Source organism: Mytilus trossulus, chromosome 4, assembly GCF_036588685.1.
Source record: "Mytilus trossulus isolate FHL-02 chromosome 4, PNRI_Mtr1.1.1.hap1, whole genome shotgun sequence".
Taxonomy (NCBI): domain Eukaryota; kingdom Metazoa; phylum Mollusca; class Bivalvia; order Mytilida; family Mytilidae; genus Mytilus; species Mytilus trossulus.
The window spans coordinates 40,284,673-40,300,485 of NC_086376.1; the positions used below are offsets into that span (position 1 = coordinate 40,284,673).

The 15,813-nt window shown below is 35.1% G+C and overlaps 1 long non-coding RNA gene across 1 annotated transcript in view; it reads right to left on the reverse strand.

Moving 5' to 3' along the window:
* The window catches only part of LOC134713927 (uncharacterized), a 54,582-nt gene extending 39,002 nt beyond the window's left edge, over positions 1-15,580 (reverse strand). The window contains exon 1 of the long non-coding RNA XR_010106429.1: positions 15,472-15,580. This is a non-coding gene — a long non-coding RNA (uncharacterized LOC134713927). The remainder of the gene's footprint in view (positions 1-15,471) is intronic.
* Positions 15,581-15,813: the final 233 nt, after the last annotated feature.

A 15,813-nucleotide genomic window follows, 5' to 3' on the forward strand; every position in this document is an offset into this window, starting at 1 on the left:
AATTGTTTTAATTTTACAAAAAATTTAGCTGACGAAAATTTGCATTTGAAAAAAAATAATTCCGGTGGCTCCGACCTCGTCACCAAATTACCGGACATACAAAAATATTTTTATTTAAAATTATTTTTTTTTTAGTAAAGATTTGCATTTTGTATCATAATAATTTGCATATTTTTAGACTTTCATGTTATACGTGTTTTTTAAGTATTACAGATCGAATTTAGAAAATAAAGGACTTATGAGTGAAACTGTTCTACACAACTATCTCAGGTCTATTCCACTCGTCATCACACAACAGACAAAATATTAATTTTCACCTGCTAAGAGACGGGCTTCATCCTAAAAGAATATGGGCACAAAAGTGGTTTAGAAGATTACCACTTGACATATGCCAAGAGTATTGGTAAGAAAGGGAATCATTTTCAGTACACGTCGATCCACAGGATTGAAAATTACAATCTTTTATAAATTGCAATTTAATAATAAACATGAATGACGATACAGTAGTAGAGACGGGTTCTGATCGAAAAGTCGGCGAAGATTCCCCGCCAAATGGTGATCAGTTGGGCATAAAAATGCTTAACGTGTTAGAAAGAATGGGGAACGACATGGGAACCTTGGCTGACACCATGACATATGTTTAGAAAACAGGATGAGGTTTCTGCCAATACAATGTAGCTACTCTACCAACAAAGTAGAAGTATAGAAGAATTGAACAATACGTTTTTGCAGAACCGGGAGACATCGTAATCCGACATTAAGAGCACAGGAACTAATACTTCCGGTTACACAGTTGACGATTTTTCTGGGTCTTCTATTTGTCCAAAGTATGGATTATATGATGGAAATAATGAACCACTAGACCCTAAGTTATGCGAAAACAAACAAGTTGACAGTTTTCAGGTTGGCCAAGAGAACAGTCACAGACAATCTCTGTTCGGTCAAGATAGCAAGCCGAAATCGGATTTACAGTTCGGTCGTGGGAACAGTCCCAGACCACCTTCATTTAGTTTAGATAATCAACCAATATGATATTTGCAGTTCGTCGAGGAACAGTCCCAGGCCATCGTCCCAGAATACAGATGATGACAAGGAAGTTTGCAGTTTGGTCGCGGGAACAGTCCCAGACCAAATGCAAATTCACACACACCATTGTCATCAACACAAAGGGATACAACAACACAGAATTTAGATGATGACAGACAGAACGGGAGTTTGCAGTTTGGTCGCGGGTACAGTCCCAGACCAAATGCTAATTCACACACACCATTGTCATCAACACCAAGGGATACCACAACACTCCCCCCTTTTAAACCGTTGGTAAGCACTATAGAAAGATGGGAGTCTAGGTCGAGTTCTATGAACACAAATAATAGACAAGATTTGATAAGAAACATACAACCTTCGTTTTCTAGTGATATTGAAGCTATGCACAGTAGTAACAATACACAGCAGACAAGACAAAAAGTACCAAAGAGTGACGTTCCCCACTAAAAACTTCCAACATTCGACGGGAAGGATGATTATGAGGGGTTTATTATCCCATTCAACAGGGCAGCTAGGAGAAACGAATGGACAGAGGAGGAAAAGTTAGATAGGTACATTGAATGCCTGCGAGGACAGGCGAGTAAATTTATGACCGCAATTCCTCGACAGGAAAGAGATAGTTTTGAATCCATTTCGCGTCACATGGAAAACAGGTTCAACCGAAAAGAGCCCCCATCCACTGCACGAAAAAAACTATCTGATTTAAGACAACACAATGAAAAGAATGAAGAGTTTGCTGAAGAAGTAAGACGATTAGTCTCAAGAGCATACCCAACAAGTATTACCAATGTTATTTCAACTGATCGGGCGGAGCTTACATTATAATTTGCATAAGGATAGTCTACTTTAAGATGTGTGTGATAAGGATGATTGCCGTTATAATTATAACTGATTTTCAATCACCTATCAGTGTCATCAAAGGAATTTACAAAACAATGACTGGACACTTGAGTGATGAGTTTATCCTAAAACACCTAACTATAGATGGACTGGTTTAGTGTGAGCGAATCGGTTAACTCTGCCCAGTCAAGTGAAATGAATCGAGTAATAGTATCGAGTTACAAGAGGAACTTGCAGCGGAACACTTTTTGAAGGGCCACAAGAACGCCAAAATAGCATATGAAGCTTTAAACCACCAACCTAAGACTGTATCTTCAGCACTAGATATTGTTGTACAACTACAACACAATTATCATGCTACGTTGGGCAGGGATGTTGATTATAATACAAAACAAAGGACCAGACGCGTTACGTGGAAAGATGAAGAGGAAAACAGTACTGACCAATATGAAGGGATGGACAGCGTTAGGCAGTTGGTAAATTCATTTCGGAAACCAGATAATCAAACATTACAGAATGAAATCAAAGCACTAAGAGATCTTTTAGAAGGGCCATGCTGCATGATTCAAAACCAGCTACATTGACAGCACAGTCAACGGGATGTTATTTTTGTGGCGATAAAAGCCATTTCAAACGTGATTGTCCAAAAAGATCACGATCCCCCAGCCCTATGAGAAGACAAGATACTGGTGCTGATTGTGAAAGGAGATATATTATCAAATTGGCAGAGGACAAGATTTACTCATTCCAATTCAAGTCAATGGCAATAAGGTCGATGCTATTGTTGATACAGGAGCAGATGTAACGGTACTTTCAAGATCCTTTGCAAATTGTATTGGTTTGAGCGTTACTACCGGTATAAAAGCTTGCTTATTGAATGCAGAAAATGGGAAAGAAATGGAGGCTGACATGAATATTGTTGCAAAGCTTCAACTGGGTAAAAAGGAGATAATTTGGAAAGTATGTATTGCCCCCATAAGAGATGATATTTTAATTGGAATAGACTTACTGAAAGAAGTAGATGGTATCATAATGGCCAAACAAGGTGATCTGCTGATAAATAATGAGCTGATACCAGGACGGTATCGAAAAGAAAATGATTGCCAAATATCAAGAGTGACGGCTGAAATGGAACCCACTTTAGATACTTTAAAGCCCATGGACGAGACAGATGTATATGGAGGAGTTGAAAGTCTAAAAGAAAGTATTGTTGATGTTTTAGACCCAGCTTCCTTACAAGACAATAACAACATTGGGTCGGTTTTAGTGGAAACTCGCCTACAGGATAATCTTGAAAAAGATAATGTTTCAGACATGGACGAGGTAAGTGCGATTGGTTCAAATGTGCCACATGAGCCGAGGACACAGGCTCCAGACTCAGGTGGGTTTGAGAACCAGAATATTAAGCTATCGCAAGAATTTGTTGTCGAAATTTCAGATGCTTATGATGCGGCTAACGACGATAAATCTGATAGTTCAAAGAAAGAGAATTCACTATTTGAAGACTATATCATATGTTCATTAGAACAGACGATACAAAGTTTAGATTCGGGCAAGAATTCAACCAAACAAGATGATGAATCAGAACAGAAGGAGATTATATCACGTGATTCGGGGACACTGAGTCCAGTCTCAAGTGGTAGTAAGACCCATGCAAACGTAACCAAGAAGATAGGGTCTCTCAATGATGCCTTAAATCCAAAGATTTCAACCAAGATGGATGACAGTTCAGATTCCAGTGAGTCGAGGACACAGGCTCCAGACTTACCTGGGAATCATCAGATGACAAAAGAAAAGCACCCACCTAAAAGCAGTCGATATGGACGCAAAATAAACCAACCCTTACGTTTCAAAGATTGACAAAAACATTTGTGCAAAAAAATAAGAGATATTCTTATTGAGAACTGTCTGGTTATAAAGAAAAGGGGGAATAGTGTAACGGTTATTGGGTTCGGGATTGTGTACTTGTTTTTATGTTGTTCGTTCTATAAATAAAGTTTGAGTACTGCAGACGTCTCTTTGTCACAGCCAAGCTTTTTGTAGATCTCTGCTATTTGTGGTGCCAAATAGGACCAACGTTGCTTGAGAAGTGTTTCAGGCATCACATTACATCGTGTTAAACTCGCACGTCAATGTGTTCGTAGATAGTAGATGTTGTTGTGTCCTGTTAAATTGTTATACGATGATGACTGATGTTCCCATATTTTGACTATTTTATTGATTGTGACTGTTTATTTAACGCATCATGTAAATGTAACGGAATTTGATGAGACTGTTATTAAAGTGAGAGGGTTAGCGCTATAGAACCAGGTTTAATCCACCATTTTCTACATTTGAAAATGCCTGTACCAAGTCAGGAATATGACAGTTCTTGTCCATTCGTTTTTGATGCGTTTTGTTTTTTGATTTTGCCATGTGATTATGGACTTTCCAAATTGATTTTCCTCTGAGTTCAGTATTTTTGTGATTTTACTTTTTGTCTGTCAAGTTTTGATCACTGTTTCTAATCATCTTCGGAAGGCCCCTTTTTTAATTTATAATTACCAATGGAAGTAAAAAGACCTTTTGTCTAACCTGTCTTTGTGTTATTTTTTATACGTCCGTCAATTTTGACGGGACGTATTATGGTATTCAAATGTCCACCGTCCGTCCGTCCGTCCGCCCGTCTGTCCGTCTGTCCGGTGTAAACATGTCGCACCGTAACTTGAGAACGACTTATCCAAATTTCATGAAACTTAACATAGTTGTTTCTTATGATGGTCAAATGATCTGTATACTTTTTTGTGAAAATAAGATTACAACTTTTTGAGTTACGGCACTTTGTAACTAAAACAGGGGTGTGTTTTTTTCACATGTCGCACCGTATCTCAAAAACGATTCTTGATAATGGCTTAAAACTTTAAATACTTCTTAGTTATATTAATCTTAATATCTGTATACTTTTTGGTGATGATTCAAAATTTAATTTTTGAGTTATTGAGTATTTTGTAAAAAAAGGGGGAGGTTTTTTTACATGTCGCACCATATCTCAAAAACGATTTATGATTATTACTTAAAACTTTACACATGTCTTTGTTATATTAATCTTAAGATCTGTATACGTTTTGGTGATGATTCAAAATTTCATTTTTGAGTTATTGAGTATTTTGTAAAAAAAAAAAAAAAAGTGGGTTTACATGTCGCACCATATCTCAAAAACGATTTATGATTATTGCTTAAAACTTTACACACTTCTTTGTTATATTAATCTAAAGATCTGTATACTTTTTGGTGATGATTCATTTTTATATGTTCGAGTTATTGAGTTTTTTGTAAAAAAAAGAGTTTTTTTCACATGTTGCGCTGTATCTCTATTGCTTAAAACTTAACAGGCTAATGTTGCGTCGGGTTTCCAAATACATCTTGTACAATCTTCCTATTGAGCGGGAATAAGGAAGGAGTCAGGATACACTAAGCATGACATCCTGTACAACCCTGTGTTATTCAAAAAAGATTTATGTTTTTTTCACAACACGACGGGCGTATCATGCGCTCATGGCGCAGCTGTTTATTTAAATATTGATCAAGTCGAAATGCTATCTAAAACACTTACCACTCATTCAAAAAAGAAGGGTCTCACTTGTTTTTATCATACTGCTTTTATTACATTATAGATGTCTGTTTCCGTTCGATTCCGTTAAATACCAATTCCTCAGAGCAATTGGTACTTTGCGGAACGGAACGGAACGGAATAATAAATTAAAAAGTTTAAATCAGATTCAACTTGATCACTGTTTCTAATCCTCGTCGGAACGAGAGGTGGGAGGCCTCTTTTAAAAAATATAATTACCAATGTAAGAAGTAAGACTTTTTGTCTATCCGGCCTTTGTGTTAAATTCTTAATTATTTATCAGGTCGAGAATGCTATCTAAAACACTTATTTCTTCTGCAAAAAGGGGTGTCAGACACATTTTTTTTTATCATACTGCTTTTATTACATTATAAATGTCTGGTTCCGTTCGATTCCGTTAAATACCAATTCCTCAGAGCAATTGGTACTTTACGGAACGGAACGGAACGGAATAATAAATTAAAAAGTTTAAATCAGATTCAACTTGATCACTGTTTCTTATCCTCGTCGGAACGAGAGGTGGAAGGCCTCTTTTAAAAAATATAATTACCAATGGAAGAAGTAAGACTTTTTGTCTATCCGGCCTTTGTGTTAAATTCTTAATTATTTATCTGGTCGGGAATGCTATCTAAAACACTTATTTCTTCTGCAAAAAGGGGTGTCAGACACATTTTTTTTTATCATACTGCTTTTATTACATTATAAATGTCTGGTTCCGTTCGATTCCGTTAAATACCAATTCCTCAGAGCAATTGGTACTTTGCGGAACGGAACGGAACGGAATAATAAATTAAAAAGTTTTAAATCAGATTCAACTTGATCACTGTTTCTAATCCTCTTCGGAACGAAAGGTGGGAGGCCTCTTTTAAAAAATATAATTACCAATGGAAGAAGTAAGACTTTTTGTCTATCCGGCCTTTGTGTTAAATTCTTAATTATTTATCTGGTCGGGAATGCTATCTAAAACACTTATTTCTTCTGCAAAAAGGGGTGTCAGACACATTTTTTTTTATCATACTGCTTTTATTACATTATAAATGTCTGGTTCCGTTCGATTCCGTTAAATACCAATTCCTCAGAGCAATTGGTACTTTACGGAACGGAACGGAACGGAATAATAAATTAAAAAGTTTAAATCAGATTCAACTTGATCACTGTTTCTAATCCTCGTCGGAACGAGAGGTGGGAGGCCTCTTTTAAAAAATATAATTACCAATGTAAGAAGTAAGACTTTTTGTCTATCCGGCCTTTGTGTTAAATTCTTAATTATTTATCAGGTCGAGAATGCTATCTAAAACACTTATTTCTTCTGCAAAAAGGGGTGTCAGACACATTTTTTTTTATCATACTGCTTTTATTACATTATAAATGTCTGGTTCCGTTCGATTCCGTTAAATACCAATTCCTCAGAGCAATTGGTACTTTGCGGAACGGAACGGAACGGAATAATAAATTAAAAAGTTTTAAATCAGATTCAACTTGATCACTGTTTCTAATCCTCTTCGGAACGAAAGGTGGGAGGCCTCTTTTAAAAAATATAATTACCAATGGAAGAAGTAAGACTTTTTGTCTATCCGGCCTTTGTGTTAAATTCTTAATTATTTATCTGGTCGGGAATGCTATCTAAAACACTTATTTCTTCTGCAAAAAGGGGTGTCAGACACATTTTTTTTTATCATACTGCTTTTATTACATTATAAATGTCTGGTTCCGTTCGATTCCGTTAAATACCAATTCCTCAGAGCAATTGGTACTTTACGGAACGGAACGGAACGGAATAATAAATTAAAAAGTTTAAATCAGATTCAACTTGATCACTGTTTCTAATCCTCGTCGGAACGAGAGGTGGGAGGCCTCTTTTAAAAAATATAATTACCAATGTAAGAAGTAAAACTTTTTGTCTATCCGGCCTTTGTGTTAAATTCTTAATTATTTATCAGGTCGAGAATGCTATCTAAAACACTTATTTCTTCTGCAAAAAGGGGTGTCAGACACATTTTTTTTATCATACTCCTTTTATTACATTATAAATAAAATGTCTGGTTCCGTTCGATTCCGTTAAATACCAATTCCTCAGAGCAATTGGTACTTTACGGAACGGAACGGAACGGAATAATCAATTAAAAAGTTTAAATCAGATTCAACTTGATCACTGTTTCTAATCCTCGTCGGAACGAGAGGTGGAAGGCCTCTTTTGAAAAATATAATTACCAATGGAAGAAGTAAGACTTTTTGTCTATCCAGCCTTTGTGTTAAATTCTTAATTATTTATCTGGTCGGGAATGCTATCTAAAACACGTATTTCTTCTGCAAAAAGGGGTTTCAGACACATTTTTTTTTATCATACTGCTTTTATTACATTATAAATGTCTGGTTCCGTTCGATTCCGTTAAATACCAATTCCTCAGAGCAATTGGTACTTTACGGAACGGAACGGAACGGAATAATAAATTAAAAAGTTTAAATCAGATTCAACTTGATCACTGTTTCTAATCCTCGTCGGAACGAGAGGTGGGAGGCCTCTTTTAAAAAATATAATTACCAATGTAAGAAGTAAGACTTTTTGTCTATCCGGCCTTTGTGTTAAATTCTTAATTATTTATCAGGTCGAGAATGCTATCTAAAACACTTATTTCTTCTGCAAAAAGGGGTGTCAGACACATTTTTTTTTATCATACTGCTTTTATTACATTATAAATGTCTGGTTCCGTTCGATTCCGTTAAATACCAATTCCTCAGAGCAATTGGTACTTTACGGAACGGAACGGAACGGAATAATAAATTAAAAAGTTTAAATCAGATTCAACTTGATCACTGTTTCTTATCCTCGTCGGAACGAGAGGTGGAAGGCCTCTTTTAAAAAATATAATTACCAATGGAAGAAGTAAGACTTTTTGTCTATCCGGCCTTTGTGTTAAATTCTTAATTATTTATCTGGTCGGGAATGCTATCTAAAACACTTATTTCTTCTGCAAAAAGGGGTGTCAGACACATTTTTTTTTATCATACTGCTTTTATTACATTATAAATGTCTGGTTCCGTTCGATTCCGTTAAATACCAATTCCTCAGAGCAATTGGTACTTTGCGGAACGGAACGGAACGGAATAATAAATTAAAAAGTTTTAAATCAGATTCAACTTGATCACTGTTTCTAATCCTCTTCGGAACGAAAGGTGGGAGGCCTCTTTTAAAAAATATAATTACCAATGGAAGAAGTAAGACTTTTTGTCTATCCGGCCTTTGTGTTAAATTCTTAATTATTTATCTGGTCGGGAATGCTATCTAAAACACTTATTTCTTCTGCAAAAAGGGGTGTCAGACACATTTTTTTTTATCATACTGCTTTTATTACATTATAAATGTCTGGTTCCGTTCGATTCCGTTAAATACCAATTCCTCAGAGCAATTGGTACTTTACGGAACGGAACGGAACGGAATAATAAATTAAAAAGTTTAAATCAGATTCAACTTGATCACTGTTTCTAATCCTCGTCGGAACGAGAGGTGGGAGGCCTCTTTTAAAAAATATAATTACCAATGTAAGAAGTAAGACTTTTTGTCTATCCGGCCTTTGTGTTAAATTCTTAATTATTTATCAGGTCGAGAATGCTATCTAAAACACTTATTTCTTCTGCAAAAAGGGGTGTCAGACACATTTTTTTTTATCATACTGCTTTTATTACATTATAAATGTCTGGTTCCGTTCGATTCCGTTAAATACCAATTCCTCAGAGCAATTGGTACTTTGCGGAACGGAACGGAACGGAATAATAAATTAAAAAGTTTTAAATCAGATTCAACTTGATCACTGTTTCTAATCCTCTTCGGAACGAAAGGTGGGAGGCCTCTTTTAAAAAATATAATTACCAATGGAAGAAGTAAGACTTTTTGTCTATCCGGCCTTTGTGTTAAATTCTTAATTATTTATCTGGTCGGGAATGCTATCTAAAACACTTATTTCTTCTGCAAAAAGGGGTGTCAGACACATTTTTTTTTATCATACTGCTTTTATTACATTATAAATGTCTGGTTCCGTTCGATTCCGTTAAATACCAATTCCTCAGAGCAATTGGTACTTTACGGAACGGAACGGAACGGAATAATAAATTAAAAAGTTTAAATCAGATTCAACTTGATCACTGTTTCTAATCCTCGTCGGAACGAGAGGTGGGAGGCCTCTTTTAAAAAATATAATTACCAATGTAAGAAGTAAAACTTTTTGTCTATCCGGCCTTTGTGTTAAATTCTTAATTATTTATCAGGTCGAGAATGCTATCTAAAACACTTATTTCTTCTGCAAAAAGGGGTGTCAGACACATTTTTTTTATCATACTCCTTTTATTACATTATAAATAAAATGTCTGGTTCCGTTCGATTCCGTTAAATACCAATTCCTCAGAGCAATTGGTACTTTACGGAACGGAACGGAACGGAATAATCAATTAAAAAGTTTAAATCAGATTCAACTTGATCACTGTTTCTAATCCTCGTCGGAACGAGAGGTGGAAGGCCTCTTTTGAAAAATATAATTACCAATGGAAGAAGTAAGACTTTTTGTCTATCCAGCCTTTGTGTTAAATTCTTAATTATTTATCTGGTCGGGAATGCTATCTAAAACACGTATTTCTTCTGCAAAAAGGGGTTTCAGACACATTTTTTTTTATCATACTGCTTTTATTACATTATAAATGTCTGGTTCCGTTCGATTCCGTTAAATACCAATTCCTCAGAGCAATTGGTACTTTACGGAACGGAACGGAACGGAATAATAAATTAAAAAGTTTAAATCAGATTCAACTTGATCACTGTTTCTAATCCTCGTCGGAACGAGAGGTGGAAGGCCTCTTTTAAAAAAATATAATTACCAATGGAAGAAGTAAGACTTTTTGTCTATCCAGCCTTTGTGTTAAATTCTTAATTATTTATCTGGTCGGGAATGCTATCTAAAACACTTATTTCTTCTGCAAAAAGGGGTTTCAGACACATTTTTTTTATCATACTGCTTTTATTACATTATAAATGTCTGGTTCCGTTCGATTCCGTTAAATACCAATTCCTCAGAGCAATTGGTACTTTACGGAACGGAACGGAACGGAATAATAAATTAAAAAGTTTAAATCAGATTCAACTTGATCACTGTTTCTAATCCTCGTCTGAACGAGAGGTAGAAGGCCTCTTTTAAAAAATATAATTACCAATGGAAGAAGTAAGACTTTTTGTCTATCCAGCCTTTGTGTTAAATTCTTAATTATTTATCTGGTCGGGAATGCTATCTAAAACACTTATTTCTTCTGCAAAAAGGGGTGTCAGACACATTTTTTTTTATCATACTGCTTTTATTACATTATAAATGTCTGGTTCCGTTCGATTCCGTTAAATACCAATTCCTCAGAGCAATTGGTACTTTACGGAACGGAACGGAACGGAATAATAAATTAAAAAGTTTAAATCAGATTCAACTTGATCACTGTTTCTAATCCTCGTCGGAACGAGAGGTGGGAGGCCTCTTTTAAAAAATATAATTACCAATGTAAGAAGTAAGACTTTTTGTCTATCCGGCCTTTGTGTTAAATTCTTAATTATTTATCAGGTCGAGAATGCTATCTAAAACACTTATTTCTTCTGCAAAAAGGGGTGTCAGACACATTTTTTTTTATCATACTGCTTTTATTACATTATAAATGTCTGGTTCCGTTCGATTCCGTTAAATACCAATTCCTCAGAGCAATTGGTACTTTGCGGAACGGAACGGAACGGAATAATAAATTAAAAAGTTTTAAATCAGATTCAACTTGATCACTGTTTCTAATCCTCTTCGGAACGAAAGGTGGGAGGCCTCTTTTAAAAAATATAATTACCAATGGAAGAAGTAAGACTTTTTGTCTATCCGGCCTTTGTGTTAAATTCTTAATTATTTATCTGGTCGGGAATGCTATCTAAAACACTTATTTCTTCTGCAAAAAGGGGTGTCAGACACATTTTTTTTTATCATACTGCTTTTATTACATTATAAATGTCTGGTTCCGTTCGATTCCGTTAAATACCAATTCCTCAGAGCAATTGGTACTTTACGGAACGGAACGGAACGGAATAATAAATTAAAAAGTTTAAATCAGATTCAACTTGATCACTGTTTCTAATCCTCGTCGGAACGAGAGGTGGGAGGCCTCTTTTAAAAAATATAATTACCAATGTAAGAAGTAAAACTTTTTGTCTATCCGGCCTTTGTGTTAAATTCTTAATTATTTATCAGGTCGAGAATGCTATCTAAAACACTTATTTCTTCTGCAAAAAGGGGTGTCAGACACATTTTTTTTATCATACTCCTTTTATTACATTATAAATAAAATGTCTGGTTCCGTTCGATTCCGTTAAATACCAATTCCTCAGAGCAATTGGTACTTTACGGAACGGAACGGAACGGAATAATCAATTAAAAAGTTTAAATCAGATTCAACTTGATCACTGTTTCTAATCCTCGTCGGAACGAGAGGTGGAAGGCCTCTTTTGAAAAATATAATTACCAATGGAAGAAGTAAGACTTTTTGTCTATCCAGCCTTTGTGTTAAATTCTTAATTATTTATCTGGTCGGGAATGCTATCTAAAACACGTATTTCTTCTGCAAAAAGGGGTTTCAGACACATTTTTTTTTATCATACTGCTTTTATTACATTATAAATGTCTGGTTCCGTTCGATTCCGTTAAATACCAATTCCTCAGAGCAATTGGTACTTTACGGAACGGAACGGAACGGAATAATAAATTAAAAAGTTTAAATCAGATTCAACTTGATCACTGTTTCTAATCCTCGTCGGAACGAGAGGTGGAAGGCCTCTTTTAAAAAAATATAATTACCAATGGAAGAAGTAAGACTTTTTGTCTATCCAGCCTTTGTGTTAAATTCTTAATTATTTATCTGGTCGGGAATGCTATCTAAAACACTTATTTCTTCTGCAAAAAGGGGTTTCAGACACATTTTTTTTATCATACTGCTTTTATTACATTATAAATGTCTGGTTCCGTTCGATTCCGTTAAATACCAATTCCTCAGAGCAATTGGTACTTTACGGAACGGAACGGAACGGAATAATAAATTAAAAAGTTTAAATCAGATTCAACTTGATCACTGTTTCTAATCCTCGTCTGAACGAGAGGTAGAAGGCCTCTTTTAAAAAATATAATTACCAATGGAAGAAGTAAGACTTTTTGTCTATCCAGCCTTTGTGTTAAATTCTTAATTATTTATCTGGTCGGGAATGCTATCTAAAACACTTATTTCTTCTGCAAAAAGGGGTGTCAGACACATTTTTTTTATCATACTCCTTTTATTACATTATAAATAAAATGTCTGGTTCCGTTCGATTCCGTTAAATACCAATTCCTCAGAGCAATTGGTACTTTACGGAACGGAACGGAACGGAATAATAAATTAAAAAGTTTAAATCAGATTCAACTTGATCACTGTTTCTAATCCTCGTCGGAACGAGAGGTGGAAGGCCTCTTTTAAAAAAATATAATTACCAATGGAAGAAGTAAGACTTTTTGTCTATCCAGCCTTTGTGTTAAATTCTTAATTATTTATCTGGTCGGGAATGCTATCTAAAACACTTATTTCTTCTGCAAAATGGGGTTTCAGACACATTTTTTTTATCATACTGCTTTTATTACATTATAAATGTCTGGTTCCGTTCGATTCCGTTAAATACCAATTCCTCAGAGCAATTGGTACTTTACGGAACGGAACGGAACGGAATAATAAATTAAAAAGTTTAAATCAGATTCAACTTGATCACTGTTTCTAATCCTCGTCGGAACGAGAGGTGGAAGGCCTCTTTTAAAAAATATAATTACCAATGGAAGAAGTAAGACTTTTTGTCTATCCGGCCTTTGTGTTAAATTCTTAATTATTTATCTGGTCGGGAATGCTATCTAAAACACTTATTTCTTCTGCAAAAAGGGGTGTCAGACACATTTTTTTTTATCATACTGCTTTTATTACATTATAAATGTCTGGTTCCGTTCGATTCCGTTAAATACCAATTCCTCAGAGCAATTGGTACTTTACGGAACGGAACGGAACGGAATAATAAATTAAAAAGTTTAAATCAGATTCAACTTGATCACTGTTTCTTATCCTCGTCGGAACGAGAGGTGGAAGGCCTCTTTTAAAAAATATAATTACCAATGGAAGAAGTAAGACTTTTTGTCTATCCGGCCTTTGTGTTAAATTCTTAATTATTTATCTGGTCGGGAATGCTATCTAAAACACTTATTTCTTCTGCAAAAAGGGGTGTCAGACACATTTTTTTTATCATACTGCTTTTATTACATTATAAATGTCTGGTTCCGTTCGATTCCGTTAAATACCAATTCCTCAGAGCAATTGGTACTTTGCGGAACGGAACGGAACGGAATAATAAATTAAAAAGTTTTAAATCAGATTCAACTTGATCACTGTTTCTAATCCTCTTCGGAACGAAAGGTGGGAGGCCTCTTTTAAAAAATATAATTACCAATGGAAGAAGTAAGACTTTTTGTCTATCCGGCCTTTGTGTTAAATTCTTAATTATTTATCTGGTCGGGAATGCTATCTAAAACACTTATTTCTTCTGCAAAAAGGGGTGTCAGACACATTTTTTTTTATCATACTGCTTTTATTACATTATAAATGTCTGGTTCCGTTCGATTCCGTTAAATACCAATTCCTCAGAGCAATTGGTACTTTACGGAACGGAACGGAACGGAATAATAAATTAAAAAGTTTAAATCAGATTCAACTTGATTACTGTTTCTAATCATCGTCGGAACGAGAGGTGGAAGGCCTCTTTTAAAAAATATAATTACCGATGGTAGGAGAAAGACTTTTTGTGTAACCTGCCTTTGTGTTAAATATTTTATTATTGATCAAGTCGAAAATGCTATCTAAAACACATACCACTCATGCAAAAAGAGGTGTCAGACAATTTTTTTTTATCATACTGCTTTAATTACATTAAAGATGTCTGTTTCCGTTCGATTCCGTTAAATACCAATTCCTCAGAGCAATTGGTACTTTGCGGAACGGAACGGAACGGAATAATAAATTTAAAAAGTTAAAATCAGAACCAATGTTTCTAATCATCGTCGGAAAGGACGACGTGAGGTCAGTCTAGATATCATAATGCATGACTTGCAAATGCGTTAATTTCATGATAATTTATCAGGACAATCCGACATATTCATCTACAGAATAGTTCCCGATGTTATACATTATTACACATTTCACCTGTGACGATGAGATTAAGTATACATTTGTGTTATTTGTATATGGAAAACCGTAAAACACAGAAATTTTAAAGTTTGTTTTGTTTTAAAGATTTTTCGAAATTTTTATAAATGCCCCCTTTGGATACCTTAAATGAAATTCTGTTCCGTTCCGTTCCGTTCCGTTCCGTTCCGTAAAGTACCAATAGCCTTTCAAAACAAGAATGTGTCCCAAGTACTCGGATGCCACACTCGCACTATCATTTGCTATGTTCAGTGGACCATGAAATTGGGGTCAAAACTTTAATTTGGAATTAAAATTAGAAAGATCATATCATAGGGAACAATTGTACTAAGTTTCAAGTTGATAAGACTTCAACTTCTTCAAAAACTACCTTGACCAAAAACTTTTACCTGAAGCGAACGGACGCACAGATGTGCGGACGAACGGACACAGACGGACAGCCGAACAGAGGCACAGACCAGAAACTATAATGCCCCTCTACTATCGTAAAACATAATGCCCCTCTACTATTGTAGGTGGGGCATAATAACTTTCACCCATCTATTACTAACCACTTAGAATCATCAGAGACATATAATACATTGTATTATATGTCTCTGGAATCATGTGAAAATCGCTTTCAGTTTAGGAGTAAAATTCAAAGATATAGCAAAATATCCAGATGTCACATTAAAATCAAGTTGACAATAAGACTATTATCCTACCAGACGTCTAGTTGTGGTACATCGATGTCCAGCTGTGCCAGCACAAGCAAATACTGCAGCTCTCACAAGTATGTCAATATCAGCATCATCATTTTATACTGAAATAGAAGATGTACATCATTTCTTGTGCACATACACTACCTGCATTTAAGGGACGACATCAAAAGATAGATGTAGGATAAAAAACTTAAATCAAATAGTTTGGGGTTGGGGTCAACATTGCTGCAAGTTTTTGTTAATCTAAAATCAATTTACATATATCCCTATTGGTCAATCAATTTTTCCCAAATTAAGTTAAGAGGGGGATTGTGGGGGTCAATGAAAAAACTATGTAAATTAAGT